The following is an 8,819-nucleotide window of genomic DNA, read 5'->3' as shown; positions in this document are numbered from 1 at the left end:
TGCTATTACAATCAGAAGCCGACTATTTCTTAACTACAATGTATTATAAGCGTTTCTTGGTTTATCAGCTTATGCAACACTGTGTTGTAAATGCTTTAAAGCCAATCATCTAAATTACTCCTTGTGGGTCTTATTACAATGCATCTTTCATAGTCCTGTTTCTTTGAAGTATCTAGTCTTATTTGTAAGGCCATCCTTTGAAACTTGTTTCTAGTTCTATTTTTCTCTCAACAATGTCTGTCCTGTTCCCTGGCATTTCTAAGTCAGCATTTCTTATCTCAAAGTTTGCATACAGGTGCACACTATTTTCTACGAATTTATTTCTCACATTGTGGGACCTTTAAGCTCATCCCATTCCATGCTCTGCCATGGGCTGGGTCACCTCCACCAGCCCAGGTGGCTCAGACTCGAGCAGTGTAACTTCAAAATATCTCCTAATTTCTGGAGAGGCAGCCGGGTATGATTGATTGATTGATTGATTGATTGATTTTTCTTCTCCAGCCAGACCAGCCTGGCTCCTGCAGCCCTCCTTGTCACTCCCCAGCACTCCCAGCTCCTGCCTTTGCTGTCCCTGCACAAGGGGCAGTGTCCTCTGTGTGCCCTGCCCCATCTCCACAGCACTTCCCCAGGTCTGGTGTCCCCTCCTTTGGGGACAGCTGATGGTCACAGGTTCTGCAAAGTCCCAAAAAGCACTTCTGGGGGGATGTGGAGAAGTTCTGCCTGCTGGGCACAGGGGACATGTCCCACAGAGCCAGGGCCACCAGCAGTGGCTGCTGGAGATGTGTGAACAACTGACTGGTGACTGGGTCACCCTTTTTATGGGTTTTGGTTTTTAATTAAAAAGACTTTTAAGCTTTTCTCTCCTCTCTTGGAAACCTCTGCTGTGCCATGAAGGGTGAAAGCAGCACTGAAAGGTCCCGTGGTCCCTCTGCCTGTGCCAGTGCCATGGCAAAAGGCACAGTAGGAGAAGAAATTTGGGTAAAAAGATGCACAATTAAATCATCCACGGGCGCTTGGCCCTGCCTGCAGCACACGTGATTCCATGGGCTTGTTTTGCAAGAGCTTTGGCCTCATCTGCACCACGTTTGTGAGAATTAAAGTGTTTCCCTTGGGTTGTGGCCAGAAGGGATTGGATGGTGCCAAGAAATAAAAATCTTTCCTCTGGGAAAGCTCTCACTGCTGCAGCTGCCAGGTGGAAAAGAGGAAGAGAAACTTTCCCCAGTGTCCTGGGCATGATCCCTGAACCTCCCAGGCCAGGAGGAGTGAGGTGGTGAAAGGGGGCAGGGGAGGGAAGTGACCCCCTCACCACCACAGGACACCACACACGCCAGGGTGAATGACTAGAAAATAATTTATTGAAGAAACAGAAAGCTGCAGAAATACAACACAGTCATGACCAGTAGAGGATGAACAAATAGAGAGTAACTTTTCTCTCTTTTAAAACCTGTTGACAGGCTGGAGTTAAGTTTCCTGATAACTTCTCCTGCGTGACTCATTGCAAAGAACAAGGAACAAACTCCAGAGCACACAGCACAGTTTGGATAAAGTGCCTGACACATAAGACTCTTTTTTATTTTTTTTTTCTTTTTTAACGTTTGTAAATAGCTTAAACAAATATAGTTGCAAGACACAGAGGAGTAACAATTGCATTTTGCTGTAGAATAAAACTTATCCCATGAGAGTAACAATGAAGCAGCAGCAAAAAAAAAAAATTAAATTAATTTAATTAGAAGGAAAAAGTCATTTAAAAACTCAGAGATGTGGCCCTCAGACTGCATGGGACGAGGACGAGCATCACCTATTGCTATACAGAAAAATGAGCAATGTTTTCTGGAGGAGGCTGGGCTGGGCAGAGCCGAGGCTGTGAGTTCTCCCTGGCCAGGCTGGATTCTGTCTGACTCCTTTGTTTCCTTTATAAATCAAAGGGGAAAAATACAAAGAAACCAAAGCAAAACAAACCCAAATTTTGTTCTTTGCATTTTTAATTTCCTCTCTTTAAAAACACCAAACAAAGATGTGAGAGGAAGTGGGCTCCTTGTGGCAGCTCCTGCAGGTCCCCACGGCTGGGTGTCCTCTGAGACAAGGGAATGGAGCCAGCTCCATGCTGGGGACATGTGGTGGTGACAGGGACAGGCAGACGGGGCAGTGACAACCCAACAGCGCCCATGAGAGAGGTAAAGAGGAGCTCCAAGTCTTCCCCACCCAGACGTGGGATGTTCAGCAAAAAGGATGAACGGTGAGTTTTTGGCAAAGCCATTTCTCTCACTCTGTGCCGATGTCCTACCTGCACAGCTGATGTTAGAGCAGGGAAAGCTTGGCTCTGAGTGGGGTAAAAATGTTTAGAACCGACCCCAGGAGCCTCCTGATTTCCCAGTGGGATGGGGACAGCGCTGCCCCACTGCTGGCAGTGGGGTTTCAAAGTATAAAAGCCATCGTTGGAAAACTTCCACTCCAGGAAGAACTGGAGTGACTGGGGGCATCACAGGTCATGGAATGACCCAAATCCCTGAAAACTTCCACAATTCAAGCAGGAGACACTGGCCAGGATGAACCAGTAGGTTTTAGTGGGAGATCCCAGGTCTCCTCCTCTTCCTCACTGCCCTGCGTCACCCTCAAAGGTGTTCCCAGGGCCCCGTTTTTGCTCCTGCTCCCCACAGCACAAAAATGCCCTTTGGGCGCAACCCTGGTCAAGAGAATTGTCTTTAGGACAGAGCTCGGATTGTCATTACCTGCAGGGGAAAAAAAATCTTTGGTATCGTGGCAAGTTGCTCCTCAAGGCATTTTGGTTGGTGTGGGCAGCAGGCACGGCCAGATCCAGGGTGGGCAGGGCTCAGCTGAGCCAGAGTCCTGGTGGGCCAAAGGACAGGGAAGAGGGCTCAGATCTTGGCTTCTCCAGGGTTTCCCAAGCCATCACTCCCCAGGATGGAACCCAGCTGGTCTCTGTAAGCTCCAAGGACCTGTGACTGGGGTTGTGTCCAAACCTTCTTGCAGTCGTAATTGCGGTCTTGGCCTTCAAGCTTCTCGTGGTGGAAAAGGTCTTGGAGGAGGAAATGGGGCGTGGTGGGGATGCTGAGCTCTCCAGAGGACAGAAGGGTTGGTCAGCAGATGAGTGGTGCTGCTGGAACCAACATCATCTCCTCCCAAAAGCCAGGTCCTTGGTCTGTGGGTCTTCCACCACCACCTGGTGCTGAGCATCGCGGCGCTGGCACCGGACAAAGGCTGAGACTGAAAAACACCTTCCTTGGCTTTTGGGGGCCACTTTGGTGAGGCCTGAAGGAGCTGAGATCTCTTTCCTCATAGTCAGCTGAGCTTTGGGTGCACCTTGAATGCTAAAGAGGTTGGGAAGGGCTGAGGAAGCAGCAGTTTCAGGGAAATGCTCTGGGAATGTCACCACTGCCTCCTCCAGGTCCCCATCACCCTCCTGGCCACCAAAGATGTGGCTTCTCAATGCTCCTCTGCTCCTGCCTGTAAGCAGGGAGAGGAGGAGGAGCAGGGGGAGGAAGGAGCCACTCAGGGGTGGACTCTGGGCATTTCAGAAAGCTCCAAAGCCCTTCCAAAGTGCCCTGAGGCCATCTGGTGGGTTGGGGTCCTCCAGGGACTCTTCCACTGCCTGGACTCTTCTTCTTCCACCAGGGCAGGTGTCTTTGCACAGAGTGAGAGCCAGGCTGGTGGCACAGGAAAGCCTGACAGGGACAGAGTGCTGGCTGTGCCTCTGACCCAAGCCACATTCCTGAGGCCAGAGACCCCAGAAATGGGTCACTCCAGGCTATGCCTGGGTCCAGCTGGGCCTTGATGCAGCAGCATCTTCAGCACCTCTTTCTGTGCAGGGCAAGGGCAGGGGCAGGGATGTGAGGTCATCCCAAGGATGGGGATTTGGGAGCATCACCTGGGGAGGTCTCACCCTGAGGGGGGTTTTGGGGTGCCCAGGGCTGTTTCCCTTGTCTCAGAGGACACGAGGAGCCCCATGGCTTTGCCAGCTCAGGTCGTGGTGGCGGCTGATTGTCTCTCCTCCTCTTGGCTGCACTTGGGATTTGACCCACAGAGCTGGAAAAGCAAAAAAAACCCAAACCCAAAAACCACAATCTCCCCCTCTAAACAAACAGAAAACAAAGTAGAGTGAGGAGCCAGACCTCAGGGGGAGGCAGGAGGGACGGGTGGGCACGGCAGGGTCCCGTGTCCCAGATTCCCGTACCCTGTTTGCTGGGCACGGGGCCAGGCTGTGCCCCCCGCCCTGCCCGGGGGTCCCCCGAGCAGCCCCCGCCTCTCCCCGTGGCCGCCAAGCGATTTTCAGGGCCAGGAAATGAACAAAAAAGGTGAAGGTAGAAACCAAGGGGGTAAAGGATGACTTTGCCATGGCTGTGGGTTGGAACAGAACCATGATCCATGCAGAGAAATCTTCATCAACCAAAAACTCGTGGACAAAAAAAGCACAGTTTGTCCCCTCCCGCTCCCACCCGACCACCCCTGCCCCAATAATTATTACATTACTTCAAGAAAGAGTATATTTTTTTCATGCATAAATCAAATTCTCATCTTGTCTTTTTTTTTCTTTTTTTTTTTTTGTCTTCTTTAAATTACATTTGAACACAGAACACATATAATAAATACTCTCATACGACATGACTCAGAGAAAAGTAACACATCTGAACGCAAAGGTATCGTCATCATTATTAGTTTTTCTTTTTTTTTTTTCTTTTTTTTTTAAAAGGACTTGTTTAAATATGAAATCTGTAAACTCCAAGGGTCCTTTTTTTTTAATCTTTCTCTCTCTCTTTCTCTCTCTCTCTTTCTCTCTCTTTTTTTTTTTAAATCGTGAAACTATCCAGCTTTCATTTCCTTAACATTCAATATGTCTCCCATCGAACGCATCAAAGAAATAAGAACATGCCGTCTTCTGCAAAATTATAATTTAACAGTATAAAGCTTCAAGTCACAAATTCCAAAAACTAGCTAAGTAATTTTTTTTTTTATCACATAAACTATACATTAAATATTTTGAGGTATTTCAGAGAACATTGTCAAAGGCTTGTAAGGTCTGTGCTGGGTGGCAATGAAGGCTTTCTCCTGCATAGAGAACGTCTTTGGTATCACAAGCCAGGTGGGGACTGGGGACAAGGGGGTGGCGTGGCCAGGAGGGCGGGCAAGCCCTGGCCAAGGCAATAGTGTGGAGGTGGACAGGGGGGTCAGGGAGGTGACAGGGAGGTGACAGGGCCCTCTCAGGCTGCCCAGCAGGATGGGTTTGCTCTCACCAGGGCCATTGGAATCCTGGAATAACTTGGATTGGAAGGGACCCCCCCAAGGATCACCAAGTCCAGCTCCTGGTCCTGCACAGGACAACCCCAAGAATCACACCAGGGTTGGCCCTGGGCAAGTTTGGTCCAGCTCAAAGGAGTCGCCTTGGCCAGAGCCTGACCCAGGCAGGTACAATTCAGCCCAAGTTTTCCCTAAACTGGGCATTCTGGAGATTGCTGGAGAGCTCTGGCAGGTCCTGCTCTGCCTTCTGGTGAAGCCAAGGGGCAGAATGGAGCAGACCTGGCTGCACAGAACCTCCCCAGTGAGCCAAAAACGCCCCTCTGGGGACTTAGAAACAGCTCCTGCTGAAAGGATTCACTGCTCCAACCCTTCCCTAAGGGAAGAGCTTGGAGAAAGCTCAGGCTGAGGCTTCCCACTGCTCCTGCCTTCATCTTTCCAAGCAGAAATGCCACAAACTGTGCTACCAAAAGCGGGAACTGAAGCACAGATGTGAGCTGAGTGAAGCAGAAACACCCTGTGAGGAAACTCAACTTTGTCACCTCGTGAGGAGACTCAACTTTGTCACTTTGTGGGCTTCTGCAGGGTCCAGCACTGAGGCTGGAGAAGGACATGGAGCAAAGCCTTTCCCTGGGAGCAGCGTCCCTGGGCACCAGGTCTGTGCTCCTGGGGCAAGAAGGGCTGCATGGAGGGACCCTGGGGACCAGGTTGGGGGACACAGGGACATCTGAGAGGGGGGACATGCTGGGGAACCAGCGCCTTTCCCTCAGCCAGGGGGATATTTTCAACTGGGACAAGGGTTGGGTTTTCTTTCCTTCATCCCAACACCCAGAGACCACGAGAGCCCTGGGAATCTGTCCCTGCGGAGAGCTGAGGTCACACTGAGTCTTTAGGATCAAAGCAGAGGAGCAAAGGAATGGCCACACACCTTTGGTACAAGAAAAAGGCACTCATCTACCACGCTGCCATCCCGGAGTCGCTCGCTCGCCTCCTCCCTCGCTCTCTGGGGACTCGACAGGGCTGGGGCTGGGGCTGGGGGTGGCCAGGGGCTCTCTGGGCCAGCCCGGCCACGGGGAGCAGGGAAAGTGGCGTTTCCAGCACAGACCAGACAAGGCAACAAAATCTTTGGTATCAGACGTGATTTTCAAATCACAAAAATTGAAAACTCAAGTGAGGTAGCCTTTAGTCTCGGGTTCTCACTAGAAATGTCTTTGCATCCTTGAGGGCCTGTGGCATTTACTCTTTTTTTTTTTCCTTTTTTTTTTTTCTTTTTCTTTCTTTTCCTTTTTTTCCCTTTTTTTTCTTTTTTTCCTGTAGTGTTTTTCACTTCCCAAACCAAGGCCCCCTTCCTGGCTTTGCAGCCCTTGAATACTACTCGATGGGGTTCAGGAATCCACCACCATCATCATCACCACGTCACGACAAGACGAAGAAACAACATTAGGGGAAAAAATCAGTGGCGGGGAACGGGGTCCTGGGGGAATGAGATTCCCATTAGGTTTTGGGTTCTGGTTGGCAAAACTCGCTGCGGCACCTGCCCCTTCCCGCTCTGCCCTCTGTCCATCCCTCTCTCCCGCCCTCTGTCCAGCAATGCATTGGTCAGTTTGGTGTGACCGTGTCCAGTCTGACACCCCCAGCCCCTCCACCGCCCACCTACCCCAGGAGCTCTTTGGTTCACGACGTCCTCTGACCCTGCCCGCTCAGGGCTTCGTGTGCAGGGGCTCTTTCTTTCTCTCTTCATTCTTTTGTCCTTTCTTTTCTCTTTTTTTGGGGGGTGCTTTTCTTTTTTTTTTTTTTTTTTTTGTTTTGGTTTTGGGTTTTTTTGGGGTTTTTTTTGGTGAACACATACCCTTTTCTTTTTTCTTTGTTTTCCTTCTTTTCAACAAGGTGCCTTCCTGTGACACAACTGATCACTCTCAAAGTAAAGTGAATCGAAGAAACCATAGAACACAGATGGTACTTTTTACCCGCATAAATTCAAGAGTGTCCCTTTTTTTTTTTTTTGGTTGATGGTTGGTTTTGGAGGATTTTTTTTTTTTCCCCAACTGGTGGGGGAAGAAGGGGACCTTGCCTCCCTCTTCATCCCCAAGCCTCTCCCAGCCTTTCCCTGTCCCCAGCGGCACCTCCTGCTCCTCCCGAGGACACCCCGGGCTGGCAAGGAGCCCTGGGGGGGCTGGGAGAGGGCTGATTGTAAGGGTTTGGCCTCGTGATTGCTTTTTTATATGGCACAAGTCACCATCGAGAGCTCGGAGGAAACGATCCCTTTGAAGCTAAGTACCATTGCTCCAGAAATTCGCGTTTAAGGCAGGTTGTTAATTGGCACAAAAAAAAAAAAAAATCTGGTGTCTTTTTGGTAAGTTGCCGGTCTTTGTTGAGCTTGTTTGGTTGTGGTTTCTGTTGTTATTCCTTTTCTTGGGGGGGGTTGGTTTTTTTTCCCTTTCAATCTCGTCGGGGAGTTTTCCCCCTTCTCACACCCAGGGCTGGATCTCACCACCAGATCCCTCAGATTTTTCTTTTCCCACCATGCACCGACGTTGGTTCCCGGGAGGGAAATTTTTTTTTTTTTTTGGTTGTCATCGTTGTTGTTGCGTTTTTGGTTTTGTAATTTCTTTGGTAACAGAGATGAAGAGGAGGGATGGGAGGGGGCAAGAGTGTGTCGAGGGGTGGATGGGGCGAGAGGCAAAGCCAACAAATGTTCTTTGTCTGTGTCCATTCCTCAGCCAAAAAGTGAGCCAGAAATCCAGAGGTGAAAGGTGGAGCCAGTCACCAGGAAAGATCAGATCCTTCGCTCCGAGTCTCTCCTCCCGTCTCCTTTCCAACAATTGTTATTTTTAAATACCCGATTTCTGTAGCTAAAATGTGCTTCTTTGACCTGCTGGGGCGCCAGGCGGCGCGGAGCAGCTGGGGTCCCCTCGGGGTGGGGGTGCTCGGGTCCGTGGAGGCAGGAGGGGACTCCTTCACCATGGAGCTTCTCTGGGAGGGATCTGGGACCGGGGTGCCCTCGTGGGTGGGGGGTGTGAGGGGCCTGGGGTGTGGGTGCTCCTGGGGGTGTGCGGGGGGATCAGAGGAGGATGCCCAGGAGGAAATGGGGGGTACAGGGATGTCCTCAGCCAGGTTTCCAAAACCCTCAAGGGACAGAAGTGCCATGTGGCGATGGCACAGAGGGTCTGGCTGCCCTGGGGAACACACTGCACCTGAGCAGGGGAAACCCTCCAGCAATCAGAGACCTGGCAGCAGCCCGGGAGCCCTCCAGGCACGCCGGGAGCACTTCCCCTGCTCAGTCCCCTTTGAACCAGGGCAGGTCTGGCCCTGGTGCAGTGGGGCTGTGCCAGAGCCCAGCCTGTGACACCACTTTTTGTGTCACTCCCCTGTGGGAGCCACAAGGATGGCTGTGACAGAGCTCAAGGCTGGTCGAGAGGTCAGGACAGGCCCCTGTCCCCAAAAACCTTCATGGGCAGGGGGAGATGAGGCTCCCCCAAGGACCAGGGATGCTTGCTTCCAAAAGGAGCCTCGCTCCTCCCTCCATCCCACACCACCTCCCGGGGACGGCACTGACCTGGTCACAAACC

This window comes from Vidua chalybeata, chromosome 27 (assembly GCF_026979565.1).
Source record: "Vidua chalybeata isolate OUT-0048 chromosome 27, bVidCha1 merged haplotype, whole genome shotgun sequence".
NCBI classification, from domain to species: Eukaryota; Metazoa; Chordata; class Aves; order Passeriformes; family Viduidae; genus Vidua; species Vidua chalybeata.
Note: the sequence above shows the minus strand (reverse complement) of the source record.